This window comes from Sinocyclocheilus grahami, unplaced genomic scaffold, assembly GCF_001515645.1.
Source record: "Sinocyclocheilus grahami isolate Dianchi unplaced genomic scaffold, SAMN03320097.WGS_v1.1 scaffold987.1, whole genome shotgun sequence".
NCBI classification, from domain to species: Eukaryota; Metazoa; Chordata; class Actinopteri; order Cypriniformes; family Cyprinidae; genus Sinocyclocheilus; species Sinocyclocheilus grahami.
In genome coordinates this window covers 49,229-64,916 of record NW_015506166.1, presented here as the reverse complement: position 1 = coordinate 64,916, position 15,688 = coordinate 49,229, and the positions used below count along the sequence as shown (strand labels likewise).

General features: G+C 36.8%; 1 long non-coding RNA gene across 1 annotated transcript; it reads right to left on the bottom strand.

Moving 5' to 3' along the window:
• Positions 1 to 426: 426 nt before the first annotated feature.
• On the bottom strand, positions 427 to 837 carry LOC107565212 (uncharacterized). Its single transcript, XR_001606337.1, has 3 exons — positions 723 to 837; positions 574 to 634; positions 427 to 476 (listed from the first exon to the last, which is right to left on the bottom strand). It is a non-coding gene; the product is annotated as an uncharacterized lncRNA (long non-coding RNA).
• Positions 838 to 15,688: the final 14,851 nt, after the last annotated feature.

Here is a 15,688-nt window from a genome sequence, read left to right as displayed (position 1 = left end):
CGCGTTGTCCTGTACCTTTAAGTATTGTCCTGTACCTTTAAGTACTTAAGCTCAGACCTATCGTTTTTTTCAGACAGTGCCACCTGCGGTTTGGAAGATTATCTAACCTGATTAGATAAAATTACCTAACCTGAATTCAATTGCTGATAGATTGTAATTTACACTATTTTTCTACTATAAAATATTACGCTATGACTGAATGCATTATTATATAAAATATTACACATACTAGGTTATGATTTAATGCATTAAGTCTGGTTTATTTTTATTAATTGTATTTGTAAATAGAAATAGTTCAGTTACTTAAATATTTTCATAGTCGTTTTATTGTTGATTTATCACATTCTTTAATACTGAGTTAGGGGATGAACATTAACTCTATATTTACATACAATAAATTATAGTGCTCGGAGTCATTTTCTCACACCAAACTTTATTTTTGTATTCTTTTTCATGAGGTCCTACAAGTCATCGAGCTGTAAACAATGCAGAGAAAAATGGTGAAAAAAATAACTGGGTTATAATGTATATATATTGCATATTAAATAACATCAAATAAAATAAATGCTTTACATTCTTGTTGGGGAGATTTTTCATTTCTCGAGCAATTCTGCTGTCAAATTCCTCAACTTCACTAAAAGAAAAGATAAATGCTGTTGTCAGAAATGTTGTATAACACAAAAATCCAACAGTTTTTGTACAAACAAAAATTGAAAACATACCTTGAGTGATAAGTGGGGCCCTGGAGGAACATCTCTTCAGCCTCCTGCCAAGACAAGCCCTGCAGCTCGCAAAGGCCATGAATGATGGCCTGTACAAATAAACCAATTAATAAAATAAAACATGCACACACTGCAAATATTACCTTAATGCTGGACCGATCTATTGAAATGTGCCTGCAGATGCGTTTGCATCCATTTTGTCCATTTACGTTTTTATTTTGTTAGAAAACATATTAAGTATCCCAGAATGGTACAATAACACAGAAAATAAGAGCAAGCTGTAAATATAATAAAATAATGCTATCTTTCTACATTAATTTTGATCAAATCAAACACTGACTAAGCTAGCAATAATAGGTTACGCACCATAACAGGGGAGAACAAAATTCACGGCTTATTTTGTCGAACTATCTATCTAAATTATCATTAAATACTAAAATAGGCTATTTGTTGGTGTAATAAGATGTCACATTGATTTATGCCATAAAACCTGGTAATTTTCAGGAATCGCTTTAATAAAATTAATAACCTAACTCACGTGTCCGATGTTGCTACTTGCTAGCAGTTTTATAATGTTTTGTTTTAAATTTTTTTTATTGCAGTTGAAAGAATAACAACAGTTATGAAGCAACATGGAGCTAACGGACAAGCTTTATAATGTTGGAAATTATTACGGTACACAAGCTACAAAACAAATGTTCATCCAAACAGCAGGAGGCACTGTCTGAAAAAATCTCGGGGCCTGCAGCTTCATAATGTTGCAGGTAAGTGACAACAGGTGTACTGCTAAGTAAAAGCACTCCCATTAATATGACGAGCTGCGTCTCAAAAACATTTTGGGGTCTATACATACTCAAATACATACAACAAGGGGTTTATGAAGCCTTAAACTCTCTCTTTCTTTGTCTTATTAGGCACATTTTTGTAGCTAGCTTTTGAGTAGCTTGCCCAGCCTTGTCCAAACAAAGGTAACGTTAATTCAAGTGATATTAGGCTAAATACTGTGAAAGTCTGGCTTGAACTTTTTTGAAGCATTGATAAGACTTCTAAAAAATATTAGAAGGACCTCATGGCCTACATTTCGCAATTAAGCGCGCTCCTGTGTGATTTTGTTAAGCACATGAATGAGAATAAATGAGTTGATTCAGTTACAGAATAAATTGTAGGCTACATTTAGAATGTGCTGATTACGTGTATACAAAAAAAAAAAATTTGAATAGGTGTGAAGCCTGTACATTTTTCCCTCCAAAAAAACCCGTAATCAATCAGAATAAACATTAATTTAGGAAAGGAATGCTTATTGAAGTTTATTGTATGATAAACCTTTGTATAACGACATAATTGTAGTCATAATAGCTGACACATGTGTGGCATTTTAAGAAACAATGCAGACGACAAACCACTTATAAAAATATGTGGCGACTAATATAGCATAATAGAAATTAATGGTGCAGTTTTAGTCTATGCGGTGGAGTGCAGTAACATTTATTTTCCACTAGATGGCAGCCAATATCTTTCTTACCGCACTGACCATTCTGTTCGGATAAACTTGCTTTTTCCTTAAAGTTGTCTTTTCTGTAAGATAGATGTATGTAGGTTACAGATGAGGTCTACTGTCATACATATGTGATCATTTCTGTATGAGTGCATGGAATAAATGAAATGGGGTTAGATTGCAGTCAGTGTTGGTAGATTTAAAGTGTACATTACTGCTTATGATACATTCATAAAAAGTGAGGAACGAACAGATGTTTAGAGAGCAGCTTTCTTCTTCTTCTTTCCTCTTAGATCTTCAGTCTTCACCTTGTGGAAGTTGCCCTCAGCCCAAAAGTACTGCATTGTTTGCCTGGTGTATTCATTTGTTCTGGAAGATTGTGTCCTCTTAGAGACAGAGTCTGACTGACTTAAGGAACAGATGGTGTTATTACAAAAACACCAATTAGCGGGAAGTGGGTTGCATCAACACAGCTCTCTGAGCTTTGTGTTGGTGGCCGTCTGTGCCGTGCTGACAGGTTATGTCAGAAAGAAGTGTTCCCGCTGAACAGATTGGGAATGACATATGTCAGGAGCCTTGGCTGTCTAGGGCCCAGCGAGAGAGGTATCCGGGGCCTTTGAGCATTGCTCCTCTTGCCTGCAGGTGAGACCTCATCAGTGTTGTGCTCTCTAAGGGTGTCAAGTCATCTCTACGGTCCCGGCACCCCACCAATCACCGGCAGCAGTGTCCGCACGCCTGCCTGCTTCTGTCATTATGTGCTCTGTGGTGTCTGTCAGCAGCTACATTAAATTAGAGCAAAACCTTCTGCTGATTACTACTTCATTCTGCTCTCATTTAAAATGCAAGGCCCACCTTATGCTGATGCTTTCGGCCTGCGTGATGTCAATTTATCTGGAAGAATGCAATAGTTTCATTAACATGCAAACAATACCCTCCGAGAAATCATTTCATCATTGTGTATATTTGAATCTGGCTCATATTCTGATTGCATATCGGTCCCAAGATATCTTCTTTCACGTATTTAAATGTAGTGTGTCTCTTTAAAGTCTGTTGTGTGAAAAGGGTCTACATAATGTTGAGACACAGCTACACAAACTAAAAGGGGGAGACCGGGGCTAGTTGTCACTTTTTACTCCCCATTTTTGAAAATTGAATTTAAAGGCATGACTGTAAAAATGTTACTAGACATTTTCATCATTATTGCCCAGGAATAAAGATGCAGTTCAGTGAACACAGGTTGAGCATTTGTTGTGGGCAAGTTGATGCAATATGTGATGTAAATAGGGAACACAAAATTATGGAGCTCACACATGGATAATGAAAATGGGAAAAATTATATTTCAATCAATGCTTTTGGTGTTTTTTGTGTTCATGTTGTCCTACCAACTTTGTGTTCGCTTGCAAAATGTTTGCATTCTCTCACAATATTGTGACTGAAATACACTTTTCCCTTCCATTTCATATTATTTCTATCAACAGTTTTGTGTTCACTTTTCATTTTCAAAATGTTTGCGTACTCCCCGAGATATTTTGTTTACTCACGAAAACTTTGAAATTGAAGTAGTTTTTCCTCCAATCGCATATTATTACTTTGCATTTGTTCACAAAACTTTTGCATTCTCTTGCAAAGTGATCGCGTTCCCCCAAGATATTTTGCGTTCACTCACAAAACATTACAGTATAGTTTTTTCCCCTCCCATCTCATATTGTTCTGCATTTGCTCACATACTGTATGTTTTACCTGTGAGAATGCAGGTGAATGCAAATGTTCTAGGGGAATGCAAACCTTTTGCTAATAAAAAAACAAGAGCATTGCAATATAGTTTTTTCCTTCCATTTCATATTTTTAGCAACACCGTATCCTTTTAGGGGCTCCATCCAAAGATTGAACAAGAAACGTCTGTTTATTGACACTGATTTGAAAATTTGACACTGATTTGAAGAATACTCCAGTTTATAAAATGAAATACTAACTAAAGTATAAAACATATATTCCTCAACATAACCATATATATGTTTTTTAGCTAAATGTCTGATTGCCTCAACATTTATAAACAAAATATATAGAGAGTGAGTGTACCCTATTAAAAAAAGGGTTAACAACAAATTTCACAAAATCATCCTCAAGACACTTAAACTTGACCACTGTGAGAGAAAATGATTCATGAGACTTTTGCTTCAAAACCTTATTTTTCACTTTACATACAGTATCACCCTTGTGACTGCTTCCCAGTATGAGACAGTTAGCCCCAGTCATTTAGTAGCATGCATATGATGCACTAGTTTTTCATGGCTTTGGAGACATGGCATATACAGTATCATGTGCTCTTATTAGCACTTGTGAGATGTGTGTGCATTACCGTAAGTAGCTTAGGTAAGAAAATGTCTGCTAAGGACATAAATTTGCAGATAAATTAACAAGTGCACAGATTTGAATCAGCCATGTAATTCTGCTCCATACACCTTAAAATTGATTGTACCTTTAAGTCCACTCCACAGAAGTGTCATGCATGTATAATTTATTTATCCCACATTTAATATTAATAGCAAGCTTGATTGTGCTCCGGCATCCTTTGAGCCAGATTCCCCACCCTGTATTTTACCTTAATGCATCTCGGAGCCAGTGATGCTGCCAGACTGCGGCCATCACACACACACGCAAACAGCTGAGTACATCTTTACTGCACGTTAACCTCTTAGCTGTAATAGACTACCCCTCCTAAACACACAATATCTATCACTTCCCAAGAGAGCCCGTTTTTGGAGTGCTTCCAGAACTTTTTGCTTTACCGGCTAATGGAGGATGACTTCAGACTCCAGAAACACTGCACAGTCCTCTGAGGTTTAATGTGTGTGTGTATCTGTGTGTGTGTGTGTGTGAGGTACAGTGGCATGAGCAATAGATCGAAGGTGTTTTTTAAGTCATCTTGAGACACATAATTTTCGCTGTATTTCTCTTTTGCATTGCAAAAACCGTCCTTATGTCATCAATATGCAAATGGGAAAAATCGCCAAGAGTGCAGCTTTGTTTCCCTGAAGTGCATTCGTTAGAATCTTTTAGCATAATTGATTCTCAGCACTGCAATAAAACTGGTCATTTTGTGAGGCTTCTAAGCCCCATGGGTATGCAGTTGGAGTTCATGCGTAACTTCCAGCATTAATCATTAAGAAGTGTCCATGCCTGATAGACAGCGTTTGGCCTCCTGAGACGCACACTCACGCTACTATTCCAATAATTGATGTCTGTATAATAACAGGGCGACAGTGGTTCGATTGACCGTTGTCCTTTCCAAATGTTTTCCGATAAAGACTGACTTCTAAGGTTGGCTACTTCTGATATTTACCCTTTTTTCCCCCCAGTATTTGATACATTTGAGCCATCAGTTCAAATGCATGCCTGTAGTTACAACTTTCAGAATACTTATTTAAGATGAGCAGTATATTGGCATCATATCTGTTATCGGTGTATATTATAGATTTTATTTAAATTAATCCGTATCAATATTGAATTGTTCATGGTAATTTAGTTTATTTTAAAATTTAGATCATATGCTCACTTAAAGTTCATCTTTGAAAACAGTCATAGCTAATAAGACTGTTAAATGTAATCTTTACCTACTCTCAAAATGAATATCATAATGTTGTGATGCCTAAATTCACTTGTAGCATTTTAAATGACTGGTTTTGTTTTTTAGTGTTTTATTTATATAAGAGGAAATAGCATAAATTGTAATATCGGCCATTTATCAGAAATGCATATAAATATGAAATAGAATTTGAATATCGTGCATCCCTAAATATTAGTTAAATATGATCATTTTTGTTTTCTTTTGTTGTTTTAGGTATTGGCATTTTACTTAAGAATTAAAAGGAAGTGGATTTTATGTTACATCATCCATCCATTCTCCAAACTGCTTATCCTCTGTTGGATTGCAGGACATTTTATCATTTTATCTTATATTTCATTACTGCTTGATAATTAGTATATTAAAATTGAGCAAAAAATTAAGATTCTTTAATAAAACCATTAAAAGCAGATGTGATTCTCTATATCTTCATGTGGGGGTATGTTTGCATTTTTTGCCGTTCTCCACAGAAAGACTGGAGGGAGATGGGGGTCCCAATGAAACCCATCTTTTATTTTCTAATTAAAATCCTCCTCTTTTTGCTCAGGCGCTCCACAACACCTCGACGGAGAGGGGAATTCATGATGTATTGCTGCCTTGCAAATAAAAACGGATCCGTCACCTCCACCAGCCATAACCCAGATGGCCAGAAAATTGGCTTTGTGTAGAGATGTGGATTCAGGCATGAATATTAATAGAAGACAGATGTAAACGCATATTAATATCCTTTCACATTTAGGACAGCCTGAAAATTATAGTGCACTCACTTGGGGGAGAAGAAAGGTTGCATCTGGAAAAAAGTGTTTTTTCCCTCCTTTTCTTTTTTCTAACGTGATGCCAGTCTTTTGCTGTGCATGTTTGTGTTTGCAGGTCCAGTCCAAGTGTGATATTTTGTCATCTCATGCTGTCATACATGACGTGTCCAAACACAGAAGATTAGAGTAATCAGAAAATGTATAATACACTTGACTTATGTACAATATTTCTCATGTTTGCAGTCTCCTGCTGTGTGAATTGAATGGAGAGAAGCATCAAACACAGACACAAAGGCAGATGGTAAGGTAATGTGATACTGTTTTTGGAAACAAAAGTTATTGCTACATTATGCATGTACTATTTGCATATTTTCTTCACAAAGAAAAGAGAGTACTTAAATGATTTTGATGCACAATATGGCCAAAAGTATGAACATTTAATTATAGCTTCCACTCTTCTGGGAATGCTTTGTTAGAACATGGCAGCAGGGTCTGTTCACTTTTAGCATTTTAATATTAGTATCTGAGTGTGAAAACAACAATATAAAGTAACCAGACAAATAAAATAAGTTTAATATTACTGTGTGGGTAAAGATTTTGAGGCTGAGTTGAGTTTTACATTACCACTAGATGGCAGTAGTGCTCCTCCTAAAATCAGCTTATGTCACTGTGAGCACTTTTTTTGTGTTTTTCTTGTCTTTTGCATCTTGCATTTTTCTTTCTATAAATACGGAATGTATGTTGCTTTTCAATGGCATAGAATTTGAATACCTAAAGAGGAGTGCTTAAATATGCTTTGTTTATAGGGAAAGTCCACTCAAAAATCATATCGTCATACAGTGTATTCACCCTCACATTGTTCTAAACCTGTATTCTCTCTTCAGTGGCACATAAATGTATTTATCACCGTCATTATTAGGAAAATAGCAGCTTGCACATTCTGCTTGATATCTTTTTTTTTTTTTTTTTTAAAGGGGTCATATGATGCAATTGAAATTTTTCCTTTCTCTTTGGAGTGTTACAAGCTCTTGGTGCATAAAGAAGATCTGTAAAGTTGCAAAGACTAAAGTCTCAAATCCAAAGAGATATTCTTTATAAAAGTTAAGAGTCAACCACTTCTACCTGCAACGGCTCGTTCTAACACGCCCCCACATGTCTACGTCACGATGTGGGAAGATTTGCATAACGCCGCCCAAATGTTCTCGCAAAGAAAGAAGGCGTAACTTTGATTCTCGCTGTAGTATTGTTGCTGCCGCCGGCGCCACTGCCATGTTGTGGAGTCGCTGTGTGTTTTGTTGTGAAAGTGAAACTACTTTGTTTGGTCTTCCAAAAGAGGACACGACTAGAAATCAGTGGTTAAGTTGTATTTACAACACTGTTCCAGAACAGTTCAACCCAAATATTCAGATGTGTGCAGCGCATTTTATGGAGGACTGTTTCTTGATCCTGGGAAGGCTGTGCACAAAGGCTGTTTCTATAAAGTGGGGCAGTTCCAACTTTGCAAGGACAGTCTGGTGCTTCTGACTCACAGTCTGTAAGTACATTTACATATTTAAAGAATTTGCCACTGATGATTCAAACGCGAGTTTTGAGCAGTGTAGAGTAGCGTTTGTTGTTTGTCGTTTCTCTGATCACAAATGCAGACATGGCTTTGTTTATGCAGCGTTTATAAGTCATTATAAACAATAATTATGTGCTCACTGGATGCTACAAATGCCTAATTTGTAATGCGTTTTGTTGGTTTTGTCTTGTTGCGCTGGGACTCTGCATCATAGTATGTTAAGTGGCATAACATTTCCGTCACACGCTTGAGGTATTCGGCCAATCACAATGCACAGGATAGCTGGCCAATCAGAACACACCTCGCTTTTCAGACCGATGAGCTTTGTAAAAATCGACGAGTTTCAGAAAGGCGGGGCATAGAGGAGAAACAATAATGTACAGTATGTGGAAAATGATATGTTTTTTGAACCTTAAACCGCATAAACACATTGCATTACACCAAATACACAAAATAATGTTCTTTTTAGCAACATCATATGACCCCTTTAATCATTTTTGTGTTGTCTATCCCGTTTAAAGTCACCATGAAATTAAGTCCCAAAATTAAGTCCCGCCCTTCCACTCGCATATACACCACAAATGGGATGAAAAGTCTGTTCATGCTAACTTCAAATTCATTAGTTTGTATTCAAAATGTGTTCTCCTTGTATACGATCATGTTTAAATGAATGCCCATATTACAAGTTTGAAGTTAAAGGTGTGAAGACAATAAATAGTGTTAAATGGACATTAATGGTAATGATGGAGTGTGAATACTGACTGGTGGCAGAGTGAACATGACAGGTCTGAGGTATCAAGACAATTTAACTCCAACCTTCAGATGAACCAGAAGGCTCAATAAAACCCAATTAAGCAACTAGCCCCCCATTTCCTCGGCAGTTTTACGAGCACATTTACATCATTGTGCCCATGAGACTGAGGTTGCAGTGAGAGGCTACTTCAGGAAAGCTCTTATGGTCAGTGTGCTGTATCATAAGCATAAGGAATTACTGTTTCTTTGTGTGTATGTGTGGCCATGACATTGTTTTAGCCTAAATGTAAATTTATGTGCTTAAAAATAGATGCAGATTCTGAATTCAGATAATGCTTAGTTGTTGTTTTTTTTAGTTCAGATATTTGTGTAGTCATGAAAGGTTTCATAGATAAAGTATGCAAAATTACAGTAACTAGTTGACCTGTCCTTTATGACAGTGGTTACAGAATGTGAACATGAAGCTCAGTATAAACAGGCTGAATGATCAGCTTATGCAGATAAAATTATATTAACATGAAGTGTCTTTTTAACATTTATATTTGTGCCCATAAGTAATAAACCATTTCATTTCTAAATCACATATTTTGTAAATTTTTAAAAAATAGTCGTATGAGCATAAATTATTAGGGCTAGGCTTCAATACAGATTCACAAGCTCTTGATTTGATTAGATTCTGATTCAGTTTGATTTTTGGTTAGAATGTCTATTTTTTCCCTTTACTCTTCTAATGCTGAAATAAAACCAGCACACTCCTTTCCTTCATAGCGCCTCCCTAAAAGCCCAAGTATATATTTATATTTAATTTGATCTATTTTTATTTGTTTTTCATTTCAATCCACTGTTAATAAGATTTTCTTTAATGTAAATAAATGTATGATATTTTCAAAGTCAGTGAGTAATCCTGTTAAATAATTGTGATCTCAGCATTGACCAAAATAATCGTTAATTTAGATTTTTGCTATAATTAAGCAGCCATATTTCAGACTAAGTTAAACCCGGTCTTTTTGAACTCTTCACAAACAGATATGACTTATAAAAGTCAGTTGCATGTGAATCAGGCTACACTGGTCACACTCTGTGTTTGTTTTTACAGCCCACATAAGCATTAAATGAACAGTCTTTAGATTTCAAATATCTTTCTTTGAATTCTTCAAATGAAGATCACAATTAATCATAAAAATCAATATTTGAACCTGGCCTATAAAGGCTTTTATGGAAATATAATCGAACTGCATTATAATTGCAAAGTGTATATTACACTGTTGTGACATTGAGCTCATTTTTGCTGTCAGTGTGTTTTGATATGCTGGCTCATCAATAAATCTCAGTGACTCGATCAATTTAATCAGAGAAGATGAGTTTGAGACATAATTAGGGATGATCCTTTGTGCTTCCATTTCTTTGGAAAATGTTTTGGGCTTGAGGCTTTGTTGTAACATTTTCAGTTTGAATATGATCATTCAGAAGTAGGTGGCATGTTTTTGTATCTATGCAGAAAAAAGGACAAAATAATGCATCTATCACAATTTTTGTAAGTCTCAATCCCATTTTAGGAATACTAAGCCCACCTGGAAGCCAGAAAGTTTACCTCCAGTGGCCCTGTTGTTGCAGTGAAACACAATTCATCTTTCATGGCTTGACGTTTGTGAAATATGTATGTGCTGTAACACAAAGACATGTTTGCTGAAGTGCCCATCTAATATGCATTACATACAATCTGACAAATAGCTCTTAGGATGCGATTGCATCCCGGTCCTCGCGCTAGCTAACAGAGCCCACAGCTGGACAGTGTCTGGATAAATTACACGAGTGAATAGCTTAGTGACCCACATTTTTGTATGATTTTTGTCAGAGGAAACGTAAAGGAATATACTGGAGCACAGTGGCAGCGGATGAATGATCATCAAAACAATTTACAGTGAAAACCTTGAATTGGCCAAGTGCTTGCTGACAAATCCCTAACAGAAGAAAAACGTAATTCTAAGTATTACAAGCAGGTCTTTCTTCCATATTTACAGACCCTTTTACTGCTGGCAGAAAGGCAGAGAAAGAAAGGAGGTGTGGTGTGCGCCTGATTGTAGATCTTAATGACAGAATGGCACACCATGCCTTTGCCCCAGTGCTGGGCACACATAGTACGATTGCTAGTCATATGCCTGGCACAGACGGCAGCAGAGATGGCTGGCTTGTGAGCCACTCTCGTAAAGGCAATCTGTCTCAGGCTCCCATAATCACCATCTGTCATTCCCCTGAATCAATAGAAATGACAAACGAGGACCGTAAGCCCTGCTGACAGGCACAGAGGGCAGAGTGCTGGACAGAGCTCTCTGGATCTTCAGGGGTGGATCTCATGTTAGAGCAGGTCAACATCACAGTATTCCTCCTGGGTCTGCAGACCTGCTGAACTCTGGGGTCCTTTATGACTCGATTAGTTTAGTAATTAGTTTAGTGTTGATGATTTGGAATAATTCAAGGTCAAAGCAAATCAAATTGTGGTTGACTGTTTTTGTACAAAGTGTTTCTTCAACTACTGCACTTTTGTGTCCTAAGGATTAGTTTTCATTAAAACTAACAGATTGCTAAGTTTTTCTTTTTACAGTAGAGAGAATTGCGCCAGTAACACCAAGGTCATGGGACTGATTCCCAGGGAAAGCAAGAACTGAAAAAAATATGCATCTTGAATGCAATGTATGTCGCTTTGGATAAAAGCATCTATCAAATGCATGCTTGTAAATGAAAATGCAATTATGAGGGTCACGTTGGTGAGTTTTTTTTTCTTTTTAATGTAAACATTTATTAGCAAACATTATAAATAGGAATATCTCATGTAATTTTTAAAAAATGATTATAGATTTTTTGCACTAATTATGACCATCACTTGTCACAGATGTGCCACAAATGAAGATTTGTTAATAGTTAATGTGCTAAAGAGACACAGATGTTAGTGAACGGCATACTTTAGATGGAATTTGACATAGCTGAAGTTACATAAAATGCAAGGAATGAAATTTAATTTACCATTTAATTTCAAAGTCCAATGTTAAAATGTCATTATCAATACACAATGATATCAAACATGTCATTTAATTTAATTTAAATTGTAATTTTTTTTCCTTAAAAGTCCACATGGCCAAAAATGAAGAATTATAGACAAGTTGAAGAAACAAACTTGGTAACCCTTGTTCTTCTAATTTTATGTTTATGTTTGTATCTGTGCCTTTTGCATTGAAAAGGTGAAAAAAAGCTTTTTTAAAGACTTTAAATATTTATTGGTAATACTTTACAATAAGGTCCCATTAGTTAACGTTAAATAAGTAATGCATCAACTATCATTAACCAGCAATGAGCAATACATTTATTACAGTATTAATTTTTGTTAATGTTAGTTCATTGGTCATTGTTAGTTCATGTTGCTCCAGTCCATAAATAATACAGACACAAATTTTAATTGTAATGATTAGAAAAAAGTGCCAATTATTTAATCAGCCAAATAATGTAACAAGTGTTGTTACATCTCAAGCTATAATGTAACTAAACTGTTAAAGGCCAAACTAGACGTAATCTTGATTAAATGTGTAAAACAAGTTTCTGGGTCTTTGTGTTTAGAAAAAAGCCTAATAATACATAAAAAATGCATCTGCTGTTCATTGCTGAGTTCATGTGTTTTTGAGAGACCCATGAAGAAGGGGAAAAACTTCATATAGATAGTTTCGAAATGGTTATAGGATCAATACAGGATTGGTTTATCTTTTATAGCTGGAATCAATTGCTTTAGTTGTACAGCTCCATCATGTGTGCAGTCTCCAGGGAATAACCAAATTACATTCCAGTCTTCTCATCACAGCCAGATTTGTCTGCGCAGGCCTCCGTAAAGCCGTGTGCCATGACAGAGCCCCTAATACCCCCGAAGGTGCACTGCATTGATGAGGAGCTTTACTCCTATACATCAAAGCGATTGTGATTGACAAAATAGTGTTAAAGCGCCCATCATGGTGCAGGCCCTGCAGACTTGTGGGCTTACAAAGCCTCAAAAACCTCAAGATTGAATCCGAGCTGGGAATAAAGAACACCGACGGATGATATATGGGACGGGCTTATCCCAGCTCGGACCACTAACAACATCTAAGCGTCCAAGGACTTAGATCCACGTGAGCATGTTCACCTTCACTGTGGGAACGAAGACGCACACACCGGCATTCGGATTGCTTGAAAACAGCACCTGCTCCTCCATTTGAAAACTATTTAGGGAGGCATCAAACTCTATCAGAGCAGGTCTGATTGCGGTCGCCTCTTCACAGTCCTCCAATCACTCAGTGAGTCAATTAGCCCCCGCCCTCGACAGCAGCCCTCCTCAGCTGTGTGCTTCCAGCCTTAGAGGGAATCCATTCAGTGCCACCGAGCAACACCTGAGGCCCCCCCCCGGCCCTCTTCTCGCTCGCCCACCCCTTCCACTGTCTAATAGTTTGGCTCCAAGGGCAAACAGTGCACAATGGCGTTCAATTCACCCCATTGTCCTCCTTTACTCCCATAGAGGAGGCCCACCAGTCACCGTTCCAAAAAAGCCATTTAGTCAAAAACCATCGCAAGGAACCGAAGGTAAACGCACTCTGTGACTCTTGCGGTGGCGTTTTAACGTAGCCATCTGGTCGTTTGCGGTGCTTTATTGTGGGAAAGCAAGCAGCGGCCACGTTTCACCATCGCTTCAGGTTAGCCCATGCTCACAATTGGTTATTTATTCAGGGCTCTTTTGAAATAATCGAGTTGACACATCTGTCAGATGGCAAGGGAAGGAATGCTAAAAGGTCATGGGGAAAGATACCAGCTGCTCCAGACGAACCTTTCCTGCCTTCAAATAGCACAGTCATTACACTGGAACAGATGGGGTCCCTGAGCTTTCATTTCAGTCTTCAGGTACAACGACACGAATGCAAGGTCAGTTTAGGCTGTCTGGAGTTAAAGCTCACCATCCCCCCTTAAAAAACACAGAACTCTGCCGCATCTAGAAAACACTTGCAAGTAACAAGCCTACTTGGATCTGTTTTCATCAATGCTATGGCATCAAACAGAAGAGATGATGGTAATTGGTTACTGCTTCATTCATAATTTACACGGGGCTTTTGACGTGATATGTCATACAGCGAGAGTGTGTTAAAGCATGCTTGGTGCCTGAGGCTGAGCTCTGCAGGCGCCCTTTGATGATCATACAACATATTAAAGACCTGTAGAAAGAAAGGGATCTTTGATATTGGTATTGGCATCATCTCACTTCTGAGAAATTAGGGTGTTTTAATCACTTTGAGGGGCTGTTTTGGTGATCCACTTGTGGACTTGCTGTTCTGGTATCATCAAGAGTATGAGGAATGTTTACATTTTATCCTTAAAGGATAATATGGTATAACAAAAATGGCTCAGAGGCAAGATGGAGTGTGAACACAATCGCACAAATGAATATGAATCATTTAAATAAGCATGTATGTGTGTGCACGTGTGCATTAGACTTCACAACCTGAACTGCTCCTCCGTGTCTTTGTTCTGCAAATACTACACTGCAGATGCAATCTCCAGTAATGTTTACGAGAGATAATGCATACTGTAGTGTTAACGGGGGATTTTGCTGTTTGTTTAATGTTTATTTTAATGGATTAAAAAGGTAAGCACAGCTGTAGATTACCAGGTTTTAGAAAATGAAGAGGTTGTGATGATAATGTAATCAGAACACTAACAATAGTCAAAAAAAGATGTGATAGAAGTTGATCAAAGATCAAGTTTGATTGACAGCTGATATTGTGGTTGGTACCTACAACTGTACAATAAGAATTGTGAATTTAGCATAATGTGAAAACATTATTTACACTTTGTTTACACAGTTTTGGGGTCAGAAAGATTAAAAGTGAGGCATTAAAGTGACAGTAAACACATTAATAATGTTACAAAAGATTTCTATTTCAAATAAATCCACAAAAAACATAAAGCAGCACAACTGTTTTCAGCATTGATAATAATACATGTTTCTTGTTTCTTGATTTCTGAAGGATCATGTGGCACTGAAGACTAAAATATTGGCTGCTGAAAATTTAGCTTTTCCATAAATTATATTTTAAAATATATTAAAATAGTAAACTGTTCTTTTAGATTGCAATATTTCATAATATTACAGTTTTGACTATATTTTGATTAAATAAATGCAGCCTTGGTGAGCATACGAGATGTCTTTTCAAAATTTTGAACAGTAGTGTATTTTTTCATTTGTCTTTTTTCTTTCTGTAGAAGTATGTATATGAATAAATTGCGGATAATTTGTCATATTAAATGCAAAATAACCACCAGTCTAAAATAACCTTAATGGTGGGGAATAATACATTACTGTATACTGGCATCTGCCTCAGGTAATGATTAGAAAGACGCTAAATTATCATTATCATCGCAGATCCAAGCTTAGGTCATCCATCACAGTATGTGAGACACTCCTTGTGTCAGGAGACTTTCAAAGACAGTCTGACAATAACGGTGGAGGGTAAACTGATAAATATTTCAAGCTGAATGAACAGATGACAGTGTGAACTGTACAGTCACATGAATGACAAACTCACAGATTTACTTATCAGTGGCTTCATTAATTAGCAAAAGTTGCTTTATTAACTGGTTACTTCAATTACGATGCTATCGATTACCTAATAGATGTCCTTAGAGACTGTGTATTAGTGTGAGATTGTTGGTTACTTAACTGATGACCACACACATACTATCTTACTTTAAAGTGCTTATATTTAGCG